The following is a 14,610-nucleotide window of genomic DNA, read 5'->3' as shown; positions in this document are numbered from 1 at the left end:
GAGGATGGGGGTGAATCGGGATCGATGTGGCTTCGCACCACAGTAGTTAGCCCTTCGAAAAGGGAGGGCTTTGCACCCACTTTTGAATTCTTTCACAACTCACGAAGAGAGCAAAAAAATAAAGCAGGATTTTTTTTGTTAACTTCAATGAATCAAAAGAACTACAAAGGATGCCTATTTATAAGGAAAATCCTATACCCAAAAACTCGCACCATATGTACAACCTATTACTTGGCGATAAAGTAAACTAAAATAAAAACCAAACAGAGAAATCTAAAGCGTTTACAATATTCTAAATAATAACAATAAGCAAAACCTAAAATATGAAATCAATCCGACGAGTGGGCCACGATCATGATTTCCCACGATGGACTTTTTTTGACTATCGGGCCCACTTTTTTAACTAAAACTTGTCTTTTAACTACGAGGCCCTCTCTGGATGTCGTCTTCGAGTCAGATCGATGGTGGGGTCCTCCTTCTACGTACGTACGTGCGTAGGGGTGGTGGTATGTGGGCATGCGTGTGCACGATGTCCTCATCAACTCTCCTCGGCTGCGAAGATTTCGCCACTGGCGAAATAAAACTCCTGAACTGCTCTAGGATGTCAGGATCAAGTCTCTGAAGCTCCTCCTCAGTGAGCCACGCGCTGTTTGAAGCTGGGCGTGACTTCCATTTAATTAGGTATTTCTGAAACCTGCCATCCGACTTGAAAATTATTTCATGGTCCAGGATATCCTCTATTTTTTCTCTAAGTGTGTGAAGGCTAGGTATGGGAGGCAGAGGCTGGGATGAAAGGTCGGAAAGAGGTCATGGATCAAAGGGTAAGGCTGGGGCATCAGGATGGGTGGGCAAAGGGCCGGACAAAGTATCAATGGGTCCCTAAAAAGCAACTAGATCCTCCACATTGAATGTGGAACTAATTCCCATGGAAGGTGGAAGATCTACCTCATACGCATTAAGACCGTTTCACTTTATAATTTTGAAGGGCCCAGCGCTACGCGCGTGTAACTTACGAACGGCCCCTGGAGGGTACCGCTCGGGCCTGATGTGGACCATCACAGAGTCCCCAATGTTGAACTCTTTGAAACGTCTATGTTGGTCTGTAGAAAATTTGTAATATTCATTACTAGTAGTGATCTTTCGCCTGATTTCTTGATGCAATGAATGTATGTGATACGCAAAAGACTCTGCAGACTCTGATGGCCTATGAGACAATGACATGGGGATAAAATCAATAGGCTTCCTAGGCTTATAACCAGTAACGACTTCAAAAGGACTTAGACCTGTGGACCTATTGATAGAACTATTGTATGCAAACTCGGCTATGGGTAGTAAGGCATCCCATGTCCTGGTATGCTCCCCCACTAAATATCGAAGTAAACTACCTAGGCTCCTATTAACCACCTCAGTCTGGCCATCGGTCTGAGGGTGGTAGGCAGAAGAAAATTGGAGCCTAGTATTCATCATGTGTCATAATGTCTTCCAAAAGCAACTCGTGAATCTCACGTCACGGTCAAACACTATGGTTTTTGGTAACCCATGCAATTTGACAACCTCACTAAAGAACAGCTTGGTAACATGAGAGGCATCGGAGGTCTTAGAACAAGGAATGAAGTGGGCCATTTTTGAGAAACGGTCCATGACAACAAATATGAAGTCATGCTTTCGAATAGTCTTGGGAAGTCCAAGCACGAAGTCCATACTGATGTCCTACCAAGGGATGAATGAGACTGGTAAAGGTATATATAATCCTGTATTCTGTTTCCTCTGCTTTGCCAGTTGATAAGTACGGCATTGTCCTATAATTTTGGCCACATTCCGCTTGAGGCTTGGCCAATGAAATCTATCTTCCACTAGGGCAATGGTCTTGTCACAATCGAAATGACTCGCGACCCCCCTGAATGTAACTCCCAGATAAGAAAATCGGGAAGGGAGGTGCGTGGTATGCACAAGTGGTCACTCCTAAACAAATATCCGTCCAAAATCAAATACTCACTGTTAGCTCTTGACGGACTCTCTAATAAAGACATATATACAACCCCAAAATCTGGATACTCAGAATACTCTTCTTTGATGCGCTCGAGGCCCGTAACTTCAATGCTCATGTAGTTGAGTAATGCGACTTGACGACTCAATGCGTCGACAGGCTTATTCTCTACACCGGCCTTGTGCTTAAGCACAAAAGTGTACTCTTAAAGGAATTAAACCCACTTAGCGTGCCTGGGGCTTAATTTCTTCTGAGAGTTTAAGTATCTTAAGGCCTCGTGATCTAAGAACAAGACGAATTCTTGCGGTAACAGGTAATGTCACCAATGACATAGTAATTGTACTACCGCGTAGAATTCCTTATCATAGGTGGAATACCTTTGCTTCACCTCATTCAGTTTCTCACTAAAAAAGGTGATAGGGTGCCCTTCCTGGCAAGTACTCCTCCTATGCCAACTCCTAACGCGTCACATGCGACTTCAAAAGCTTTTGAAAAATCTAGAAGTCGCGTGACTGAAGCTTCGGTCATCTTGACCTTTATCTCCTTGAAGGCCTTCGAGGCGGCCTTTGTCCATTGAAACTCTTCCTTTTTTATGCAGTTCGTGATGGGAGCCACAATCGAACTGAAGCCTCGAATGAACTGCCTATAAAAAGTGGCTAATCCATGAAAGCTGCGCACCTCATGAATATTGCGGGGTTCAGGCCAATTAACGATGGCCTTGACCTTCTCGGGATCCGCCGATACGCCCTCAACTGACACAATAAAACCTAAGAAGATCACACTACTAGACAAGAACGCGCACTTCTTTAGGTTAGCGTACAACTTCTCGGCCTTAAGGATCCCACAAACCTGCCTCAAATGGTTCAAGTGTTGCTCCTTAGTCATGCTATAAATCAAGATATCATCAAAGTATACGACCAGGAACTTCCCCATGAAGGGTCTCAACACTTGGGTCATCACACGCATGAAAGTGCTCGGGGCATTAGTTAACCCAAAAGGCATAACTAGCCACTCATATAGCCCATCCTTCGTCTTGAAGGCCGTCTTCCACTCATCACCAGGGCGTATACGGATTTAGTGATACCTACTTTTGAGGTCAATTTTTGAGAAGATAGTAGCATTGGCTATCATATCTAGCATGTCATCAAGACGGGGTATGGGAAACCGATACTTAATTGTGATTTTGTTGATGGCCCTACTATCGACACACATCCTCCAAGTGTCATCCTTCTTAGGTGTAAGAAGGTCGGGTACGGCACACGGACTTATGCTCTCTCGAATGAAACCCTTCTTTAGGAGTTCATCAATCTGCCTCTTCAACTCAGCGTGCTCTTTCAGGTTCATTCTGTAATGCGGGAGGTTTGGTAGAGTTGCCCCATGGATTAAATCAATGGCATGCTATATCCCTCATAGGGGGAAGCTCATTCGGTAAATCATTAGGAAAGACATCACGAAACTCATGTACTACTTGAATGGCCTCAGTGGGTAACTCTACGTTAGTCTCTGATACACTCTCCCTAGCCACAAGGGCGTATAGCATCGAGTCTGCATTCGTCTCTCGCTCAAAGTCTTTGGCATTCAAAATATGAAGTGGTTTGGACTTGAACTTCGATTTCTTCACTTCTTTTGGGCCGCTCTCACCACTCTGTGTGGTGAACTCTTTTCCAGTTGTATTTTTGGGTGGCAGAGGATTTAACTTGACCTTCTTGCCCTCAAACCAGAATGTACACACATTTGAACAGCCAAATATGGTAACATCCCTGTCATAGAGCAACGGCCTACCCAGAATGGCATGACCCACATCCATAGGAACAACATCATACCAAATTGTGTCTTTATAAGATCCGAACTGAATAGGGACAAGACAGCGGTGCGAGATTGGAATGGATGTTTCATCAACCCAGGATACTCTATAGGGTTGACGATGGCTTCCAACTTCAAGCCCAAACGACTCACAGTGCTAGTCGATGCCACGTTGGCACAACTACCACTATTCACGATCATCTTACAGCTCTTTTCCTCACATTTTGTGTAAGTGTAGAAGATCGTGTTGCGGCGCCAATCATCAGTGTTCTTGGCTTGAGCTGTAAGACCCGTATCCCAGCCCGTACCATAAACTTCCGCGGTCCTCCCAGTCGAATTTCGACGACCCGTGACGCGTAGAAAGCATTGGCGCACGCTCTTGAGTTACATCCTATAAACCCAAGCTGACTCAAAATGAGACCTATGTCATTGCGACCGCGCTGTCACCGCGGTTCCGACGACGCGTCTTGTGCGTCAATGCGACGCTCAGATTATGAGATCCGGCCCGTGCATTATCTAGGCCATTGACCGCTTGATCGTGGGACCCACCTATCCCTGTTGTTGTACTTCTCCAGAAAAATAATTGCTATGATGTCACCCTAGGGGTGACATCACCCTACCCTACCCCTAGCCCTAACTCCTTACAAGCAACCATCACTTCCCTTTTTCCATAAGTCAAACTTATTAATTTCCATCACCTCACCATCTCTCTCTCCCATCACTCCTTTACATCACCTCTCTCTCTCTCTCTCACTTCACTCCATTCTAAGCAACCCATGAGAGCTAACGTCCACCTCCATGAGAGAAAACTTGGTGTGACCCACCTTCTTATCTCTCATCCCCACCCTCCAAAAACAATCTCAACCGTTGAAGTTTGTCCTTTGGAGCTCTAGATCGCGTTGGCGGAAGAAAGAAGTCCAAGATCTAAAGTGGGTGCCTCTCTCTCTCTTTCTCTCTCTCTCCCTCTCTCTTTCAATATGTTGGTGTGATGATGTGGCCGTGTGGCCCACCCGGATGTACCCCACCTTGATGTTTGTGATGTCCAAGCCGTCTATCAAATGGACCCCACGGCCGTCCAAGCCATGTGGGCCCTACTTAACAGTGATGAGAAAACACAAAGAGAATTGATCAAGTGGGCCACGTCCACATGGGACCCATCAACGGTGGTCCCCACATGTGGGACCACCTTGATAAAATGTATACCGTGTTGGTCCAGCGTCCTCAGTGGGCGTTATCAGGCAGTGGGTGTACTACCAGCAACAAAGAAAAAAAAATAATATATATGTATATATGTTTGCTTTAAACTTGGGTGGACCACTTGTGTAGGCCCCACCTTGATACATGAATTAAATCCACACCATCCATCCTATTTCCCAACCTATTTTAGGCGTTGAACCAGGCAATAAAGGAAATCCAACTATCTGGCGGCCCGTAGTATGGAAAACAATATTTTCTACCATTGAAACCCACCCTGATGCTTCTATATACCAAAATATGCTCTATATTAGACTCATTGGATTTGTTATGAGCTGTATAATATAATGGGTGGGTTGGATTTTTCAGATGTGGGCCCCACCTAGGAAAAACCCCAGAGAAACCCGAAATAAAAAAAAAAAAAAGAAGAGAGAGAGAGCAGCAGCAGGCGCTGCTGCCTCTGACCGTCCAGAGGACGCGCAGCATGTCCTGCTACGCTGGACGTGGACAGTGGGTCCTAACTGTGGGCCCCACCATTTTGTGTGTCGTCATCAACACTGTGCATTCGGTAGCCCCCCTCCTGGCTGTGGGCCACCCCAAAGATCGGCCATATAAAAAGCTCAGGTGGCCCACGTCACAAGAAGTAGTGGGATTGAACGTCTACCATTGAAACCCTATTTGGGTAACAGAAGTTTTGGATCTACATGAAATATTTTTTTCCCCTTCATTCAGGTGTCTGTGACCTTATGAATGAATCGGATGGAGAATAAACGTTATGGTGGGACCCACCTTTTTGGAAGTGGATTGGCTGACGTACCTGCACAGCTAAATAGCTGTTGTACATTTCTTCACCGTTGATGTGGGGCCACCTTGATGTTTGTGGTCTATTTAGACCGTCCGTACATGGCCTCACGTGATATAGCATATGCATTATATCTATATATATAATTTAATATTATATCATGGGGGCCCCACGTGGGACCCCCCTTTGATGAGAAATGGATTGGCTGGTTCATTCACACCAGCTTATTGCTGCTGTATTGCAACCGCAGGTCCTGTGGACCCCATGATATATGTGACTTATCCATGCTGCAGAGCAGCTGTGGGACCCACGCATGTGTGGACTCCACATGCATGTGCTTATAAATGCCACCCATGTATTTTGCATCCATTGTCGAGAAGACTGGAAGGTAGTGCATACTGCGATGTATGTGTTTTATTCCACCATCCAGATGGCTGGACGGTGGACACCACCACGATGCTCGCATTTTAACCTCGCTGTCCATATGCTTTAGCAGCTGTGGGACTCACCTTGTCAGTATGTGCTATATCCAAACTATCCAAAGTCTGGACGTGACCCACCTAGTTGCATTTACTCTATATCTAGACCATCTGTCTGCTGCATGCAGCATATAATTGCTATGTTGCCGTCAGCGGGTGGGGTCCAAATCATGAGGTATGTGCTATACATCCAGACCGTCCATCCACCGGCCTTATAGCTACTGGGTTGACGTCAGTAAGTGTTGTGGACTCCACCGTGAGGTATGGGTTTATCCAAGCCGTCCCACTGGGGGACTCTTTCATGATGTATGCTTTAATCCACAGTCTCGAAAGTGCTGGATGGTACTAGATCTGTTTGGATGGTGCCACGTGGGGCCCTGATATGGTGGATGTGTTGTGCCCCTGAGTCCAACATCTGGACGGTGGACCACCTTATTATAAGTATACTATATGCACCGTTCAGCTGTCTGGAGTGTGGGCTCCACTATGAGGTATATTTTGATCCCACACCGTCCATCTGGATGTGGGACTGTGGGACACCACCATGATGTATGTGTTTCTCCCACACCGTCCAGAGTTGCCGTGGGCCACACCTTGATGTATTTACTGTATCCACATCGTCCATCCTTGGACGTGAGTCCCCCCTTGGAGATGTATCTGCCGCACCATCCGGCATAGGATGGTGGGTCTGCCATGATGCACGTGTTTCATTCCATGTTGTCCGTTTGTTTGATAGGTGGGAACCGCCTTGATGGATGTGTTTCATTCCAGGCTGTCCGTGAGATGTGGACCTCACGTGATGTATGTGTTTGATCCAAATGGCCCAATTTGATTTGCATAAGGCCCTATGTGATATGTGAGGCCGATGTGATGTATGTATGGCCCATGGGATGCGGCCTACTTGATGTGTATATAGGCCCACGTAATGCGGCCCATTGTGATGTATTCGATGCCCATGGTCGAGGCTCATGCGATGTCTTCGAGGCCTATGGACAAGGTCTGGTGCAAAATATTTATGGCCATGTGGGAGGCCCACTCGTATATTTATGGCCCATTGGTGCGGCCTGTTGATGCGGCCCACTTGATGTTTGTGAGGCTCATTGGTGCGACCCGTTGATGCAACCCACTTGGCATATATAAGGCCTACCTTTGATGTGTTTATGGCCCATCCATGAGGCCCACCTTGATGTATTTGTGACCCACCCATGAGGCCCACTGTGTTGTGTACTTGAAGTCCATGGTATTAGGCCCATCGATGCGGCCCATTGATGCAGCCCACCTGATGTGTGTGACTCCCATTAGCGTGGCCCATGTCATGCGGTCCACTGTGATGTATTCTTGACCTTTGGTGAGGCCCATGATGATGTATATTAGGCCCTTGTATGAGGTCATGGGCCCACTATATGCTTGACTCTACGTGGGCCACACCTTGGGAGCAATGTTGGTTAAATGTCTACATTGATGAGCAATGATGGTTTAATGTCCACATTGTGACCCTCCATTAGGCCTTGTTAGGCCCATTCTTATTGATTCCGATTGCCATGACCTATTGGTTGATTCTAATTATCGATTGATTTGATTGTCGTGACCAATTGCCGATTTCGATATTGATGTGACTGAATTGTCGATTCTGATCATCAATCGATTTCGATTGTCATGACCAATTACCGATTCCGATTGACGTGACTGATTTACCGATTGATTTCGATTACCGATTCTGATTTATCGAGGCCGATTGTATAGGCCGATCCTGATTACCGAGGCCGATTGTCGAGGCCTATATGATGTATATGGGACCCGTAGTTGAGGCCCATTGTGATGTATTCGAGGCCCATGGGCAAGGCCATTGTGATGTATTCATGGCCTATGGGCGAGGCCTATTGTGATATGTATTAGGCCCATGATGCACGACCCATTTGATGTATTCGAGACCCATGTGTAAGGGCCACATGTCAGGTATTTGAGGCCCATGAGCAGGGCTCACTGTTGTGTATATGTGGCCCTTGAGTAAGGCCCACTGCATTGTATATCAAGCCTTTGTGTGAGGCCGTGGGCCCATTATATGTTTGGCTCTATGTGGGCCATTCCTTAGGGGCAATATTGGTTAAATGTTCACATTATCGTGGTCGATTGTCGATGCGGGTTGTTGATACCGGTTATGAGTATATGACAACATAGCATCATGATACATGCCCATACGCATCATCTGCATATTTGTTATAAGATGTGGTTGATCATTGCATATGTCATTGAGCATGTTGTTATGAGACTCCCTGATAGGCGGAGATTATCTCACTCGAGCATGCAGTATGCACAGGATTGATGCATGACTGGATTGTATGACTCATGCATCTCGCATTATGATTACTGTACACCCTAGCGACACCAGGGCCGTAGCCTCCACAGGCGTATCGTGGATGGCCAAATGGGACACCGAAAATGTTTGGTTCTAGCATACGGGCGCCATAGATGTCCCTGGTGAAAATCTCTAAACCTCCGTGGCCAGGAGACGTCCCAACGTCGAGACCGAGTGAATGTATATGAGCGCATGAGGGCCGTATACCAGTAGGCCGCGTCTCCCACTGTATCGTGGTCGGTTGGGAGGGGGTGTGGCCTTACCAGCCAGAGGGTAGGGGGCATTACTAGGCTGAGTTTGACCAGCTCGTGAATGGGTCCGCTATTGACGTGCCGAATAAGTATTGGCAGACTATTGGCCAGGCGGATAGTGAGGTTTCTTACACTCACTTGGACTGTGCTGCTGGGAGAGAGACAGTGCCATTTGGAGTGTACTAAACCCCGGTGATGATTCGAGAGAGGAACTGTACTGATATGTGGATTTAGTGAGCAGGAGTTGCATACTCATTCATGCATTCATTCATTCACTATCCACTCGAGTTGGTAGTGCGCAACTATTTGCTACGTGTGCCCTCGCAATGGCCAGGATTTCGGTTGGGGCGCGCGACTAACCTGAGATCAGGAGTTTACCACGTTGAGTCTGACTATCCAAATTTAGGTATGGGACTGGTTTGGATAGAAGTCCCTGTGATGGACCCCATAGCCCGTGATACTATGTACTATCATCCCGACTTCACACTCTAGTATGGTCATTTCATTCGCACTGCATATTGCATGACATTCGCGGCATACAACATTTTGGGTTATTGTGTCCCTGTATTCATATGGTCTAGGTACGGCTGACGTTATGTGTGTTACTCATCAGGAATGTATATTGTATTGCATCCTCTGCATCTGACATTTGGCTATCTATGATTTCTCATTTGCATAGTTGTTCTACATTGCATATTCTGACATTAATTGACTCATGGACTTGTTCGTATTTTCGCTTACTCTATTATCGCATGATTTATGATCTCGTCAATATTCTGTTTACTATGAAAATTCATGCTCTTATCAACACTTCCGCTTAATTTGATTACTTTGATATGGAATACTTGGCACTTACCTTGGGCACACACTTACACCACCCTCTAAGCTTTCTATAAGCTTATGTACAATAGATGCGTGCAGGTGATGTTAGGTTGCAGCAATGTTGAGCTTGGAGCGTGCGGTGGTCTTCTGGGGCTTAGTTTTTATTTATGTTTTTCCTTCCAGCATTGTACTCAACTGATTATATTAGTGGATATGTGATGTTGATGTTGCCTTTATGATTTGGGTATGCTTGTGGTTATGCTTATTACGAGTTAAATGTACAAAAAAAAACCTCCTTGTAGCATCCCAGGATCGGAATCTGGCGTATGAACGCAAGGAGCCAAGAATGGGGTACTGCGGAGGTTGTCAACACCGGATTCGGCGATCGAAAATTTTGTGAGCCCGGTTTTCGAGTTTGGGGCGTGACATGAGCCATGGCGCAACGCACAATTACGAGGGTCACAGACTCTTGTGCTCCCTTTTCCTCATCACTAGGGGTTCCAACTGGCTCATATTCCTCCTCCTCACTATCACTCTCTGGGGGCACTACTTCTACTTGCCCATCAATAAGGAGTACTTTGGTGCGCTCTCGTGCCGTACAGGTGAGCAAAGTGACCAAACCCTTGACACCTAAATCACCTAGTGGCCCCACTTCCACGTGAACTAGACCCGACAATCTCTTTACCCTTATCATCCTTAAGTCTGAGCTGAACATTAGGAGAAGGTTTATTTTGGAATCTCGTGTTAGGTCTAGCCCCAGAGGGGTTGGCCTTAGCACCGGATTCTCGAAAGTTAAACTGCCTTCCCACAGATGCTTTAAGGTATTGCCCGACATCTAACACTACTTGGTACAACTGCTCGATATATCTATGCCTTTGGCGAGCAATTCTCTCCTAATGTCAGGACGGAGGCCCATTTTAAAACGAGCAAGGGTGAGTAAGGGGTCCTCATCAACCTCACAGCGGGTCAAGTACTCTTCGAATTTCTTAATATAGTCAGCAACACTCATGGAACCCTGTTGAAGAGACCGTCACTCCTCAATCAACCACAGGCGATAAGAGAAAGGGAGGTACTTCTCTTTCAACGTTTCTTTCATTTCTCCCCAATGGACTATTGGGAGTTCCCTCGCTCTTTCTTTTTTTCACTCAACCGTCGCCCAAAACCTCTTTGCTTGACTGACATGCTTCATCTTGGTGAATCAGACTCGTCGAGCATCCGACATATTATACCACTCAAAATAGTGGTCCATATCCGCTAACCAATCTAAAAAAGCTTTAGGGTCTAAGTGGCCATCAAAAGTAGTGGCATCTACTCTAACTCCCTTGAGGAGTTGTGCATCTGGGTCATATTGGTCATGATGTCCCTCATAGGGTGGGTGCATAGGTGCGCGCCTTTGGCCAACTCCTTGGCCGCCTCCATTCCTTGGTCTAATCTGCTGACCACCTGCCTGAGAATGGGCATCTTCCCCAATGGTGGGGTTTGCCCTGAGGGAGGTCTCTATTTGAGTAACGCGATCATCAAATTGGTTAAGGCGTTGATTTATGCGTTGTTCCAAGCGTTTAGACATAGACTCAACCTGCTGGGCTAACTGAGCCATTGATTCTTGTAGTTGCTCCATGTTTAGAGTAGGGTGCAAACCAAAACCGCGACCCGTACGTGTGGGCATATACAGGCTAACTCAATCATAAGGACCTCCTATGACAACTACATGTGTCTAAAAAACTAAATGACCCTACGAGACTCTATATGAAGGAGACTACACACTGTTACTAAAATTCGGCTATATATGATGGACTGAATGCATGAAGGACTCAAACAAACTAAACCCTAAATATGTGGTGAATTCCTCTACAAGAACCCTAAGCTCTGATACCAAATTTGATGCAGGACATGAAAATTAAATATGATATGCGAGATTTCATGCTTAAGATCACGTTAGTTCAGAAACAATTACATAAATTCCATATCCCACATGAAAGTCCAAACATTCAATTAAGGGGAATCTATGCGGGTCTAGGCCTACACATGATAGGGCTGGATCAATAAAAATCATGAACTAAACAACACTCAAAGATAAGAAATAATCATCCACGCATGCAAAGTAATCAGTCCCTAATCCAAGGGATTCAGAAATTCCAATTCGGGGAACCCCTGGGGTAAGAAAATTGACAAATAACTTAGGAAAAATGTAATCTAGGGCTAGGATTCATGAAAAACGGCTATGAGAAGATAAAAGAGGATAAAAACCTAAGCCAAAAGACGATCCCACGTGTGGACAACAACAATGGCCCAGACTGACGTGCGTGTGATCCCAGCCGCACGTGTATGGGGCCCACTATTAAGAAAAAAGGCCACCTTGGCCCTGGTTAGCCAGGGATGGTCTCCAAAATTCCCAAATTTTAGCTCGATCCGATGTACGGTTTGTGCGTGGTGCTCCACCGAAGTTTCAGCTCACCTGCGGGCCGAAATCTGGAAACCTGCTGTAATGAAGAAATTTGATGCAACAAAAGGATGAATTCGAAGTACGAATGGTGGGGGAAGATGGAAAAAAAGATGATGGAGGATGGGGGTGAATCGGGATCGATGTGGCTTCGCACCACGGTAGTTAGCTCTTCAAAAAGGGAGGGCTTCGCACCCACTTTTGAATTCTTCCACAACTTACGAAGAGAGTAGAAAAATAAAGCAAGATTTTTTTATTAACTTCAATGAATCAAAAGAACTACAAGGAGTGCCTATTTATAGGAAAAATCCTATACCCCAAAACTTGCACCATGTGCGCAACTTATTACTTGGCGATGAAGTAAACTAAAATAAAAACCAAACAGAGAAATATGAAGCGTTTACAATGTTCTAAATAATAATAATATACAAAACTTAAAATATAAAATCAATCCGACGAGTGGGCCACGATCATGAGATCCCATGATGGGCTTTTCTTGACTATTGGGCACACTTTTTTTAACCAAAACTTATTTTCTAACTAGGAGGCCCTCCCTGGACGTCGTCATTGAGCCAGATCGATGGTGGGGTCCTCCTTCTGCGTATGTACGTGCATAGGGGTGGTGGTGTGCGGGCGTGCGTATGTACGATGTCCTCATCATCATCACGACAATCAACGTGTGCATTTTATCACTTGGATATCAAGCATGGTGGTCAACTACATGTTTTATCATCATGCATATATATACATAATATCATCATCATTACCATGAGGATCATTCCACTTCATGATTAACATAAGAAATGTCATAAGTACTACAAACAATTACTCATCCATCATCAATGCATATGCTATAATTTACCATCCATTAAATCATATCTATCATTTCAATCAACAACTCACCATCATCATTATCATATTACCACACATGTATCATCATCTCAACCATTACTAGGTGTGTCCCACCTAGTGTGAATTCCACATTGACCTTGGACTACACGCAAGGCGTGGGGTCGTATAGGTCAAGTGTGAGTCCCACTTGGTGAACCAATGGGCCAACTCAAAGGCATAAACTTCCAACCACAAGGCCTTAAATGGTGTGGATCTAATTCCACAACTAAGTGGGCCCCACACATTTCACCATCAACTAGAAACAATGCACTATCTCAAACATAAGGACAACATACTAACAACTTTCATGTCATACATCACATTGGGCCCACTAGCCACATACACAAGCAAACCAAGAAAAAGCCCAATTATCCAGTTTATACATTCTAAAATAGGCCTGGCTAAGTGTGGTCCACTTGACTAGAGGTAGTGTGTAAGACACGCTCCTTAGTAGGCAATGGGCTTGCCCAACAGGCTTAAGGAAAGTTACCATGGTGGGCTTCTCACTCCCCAACGATTTCTCTTTGTGTTGGCCTACTTGGGCCTTAGGATTGCCTCATTTAGATGGGCCCAAGGCCGCATATGACTTAGGAGAAATAAATGGACAAAAAGATCTGTCCACTACACATTTCACAAGTTAGATAATACCCACTTCCAAAACATGCTAGGTGGGCCTCATTTAGATGAATGGTAAGGCCTATACAAGACGGTCCACACTAGATGGCCCACCTATGGTTTGTGCTCATCAGCACTTGGGAGTTCATTTCCATGGTTTAGATGCTACATTAAATGCCTGGGGCAGGTGGTCGATGCCACTGATGTGGCCCCACATAAATTTTATGTTAAAGAGATTTTTGATGCAAAGTTAGTTTCTGGCCATCTTCGATTCAAATTTATGATCATATGGGGCCCACATCTGGTGAAAGGAAGGATCCATTTGATATCTCTATGTATGGGCTTTAAAATACATAAGGTAGGCCTCATTAGTTGGGTGTATACAATTTACGGTGATGGTCCAAACATGGGTACTTGGATGAAATGTGTAGGAAACACAGTGCAGAATTAGTTTTGGTACGATTTTGAGTATGTCCCATAATCACAAGGGACTACCTTTCAGCGTGAAGTCAGGTGGTCTTGGTAGTACTATATATTGGCTTAAAAAAATATAAGTTGGGACCAAATGGTTATGTACACATAATATTTGGTATAGGTCCAAACATAGGTATTTTAATTTTCTACACAGAATTTTCTGCACAACTGTGCCTAGCCTCATTTTGGGATCCACTCCCCGATCATGTGGGGTCTGATTTGGCCCAAGTAAAATATAATTTCTATATTCATTGGTATAGGTTAAAGGTTCTAAGTAGTGTGCTACTCATATATTTTGCATGGGATCCACTACAGAGGCCCAAAGTTGGTATAAAACATAAAAATAATGCAATAGTTTTCAGCAACGGGGTTTGTCACAACTTAGGGCCCACTTTCCAAATACTTGGGGATTATTCCTGACAAAAAGGTGGGACATCACAACTCACTGACATGTGAATTAAACATACCCTATATTGAGACCTTTTTTTTTTTTTTT

The sequence above is a fragment of the Magnolia sinica genome, chromosome 8, assembly GCF_029962835.1.
Source record: "Magnolia sinica isolate HGM2019 chromosome 8, MsV1, whole genome shotgun sequence".
NCBI classification, from domain to species: domain Eukaryota; kingdom Viridiplantae; phylum Streptophyta; class Magnoliopsida; order Magnoliales; family Magnoliaceae; genus Magnolia; species Magnolia sinica.
Note: the sequence above shows the minus strand (reverse complement) of the source record.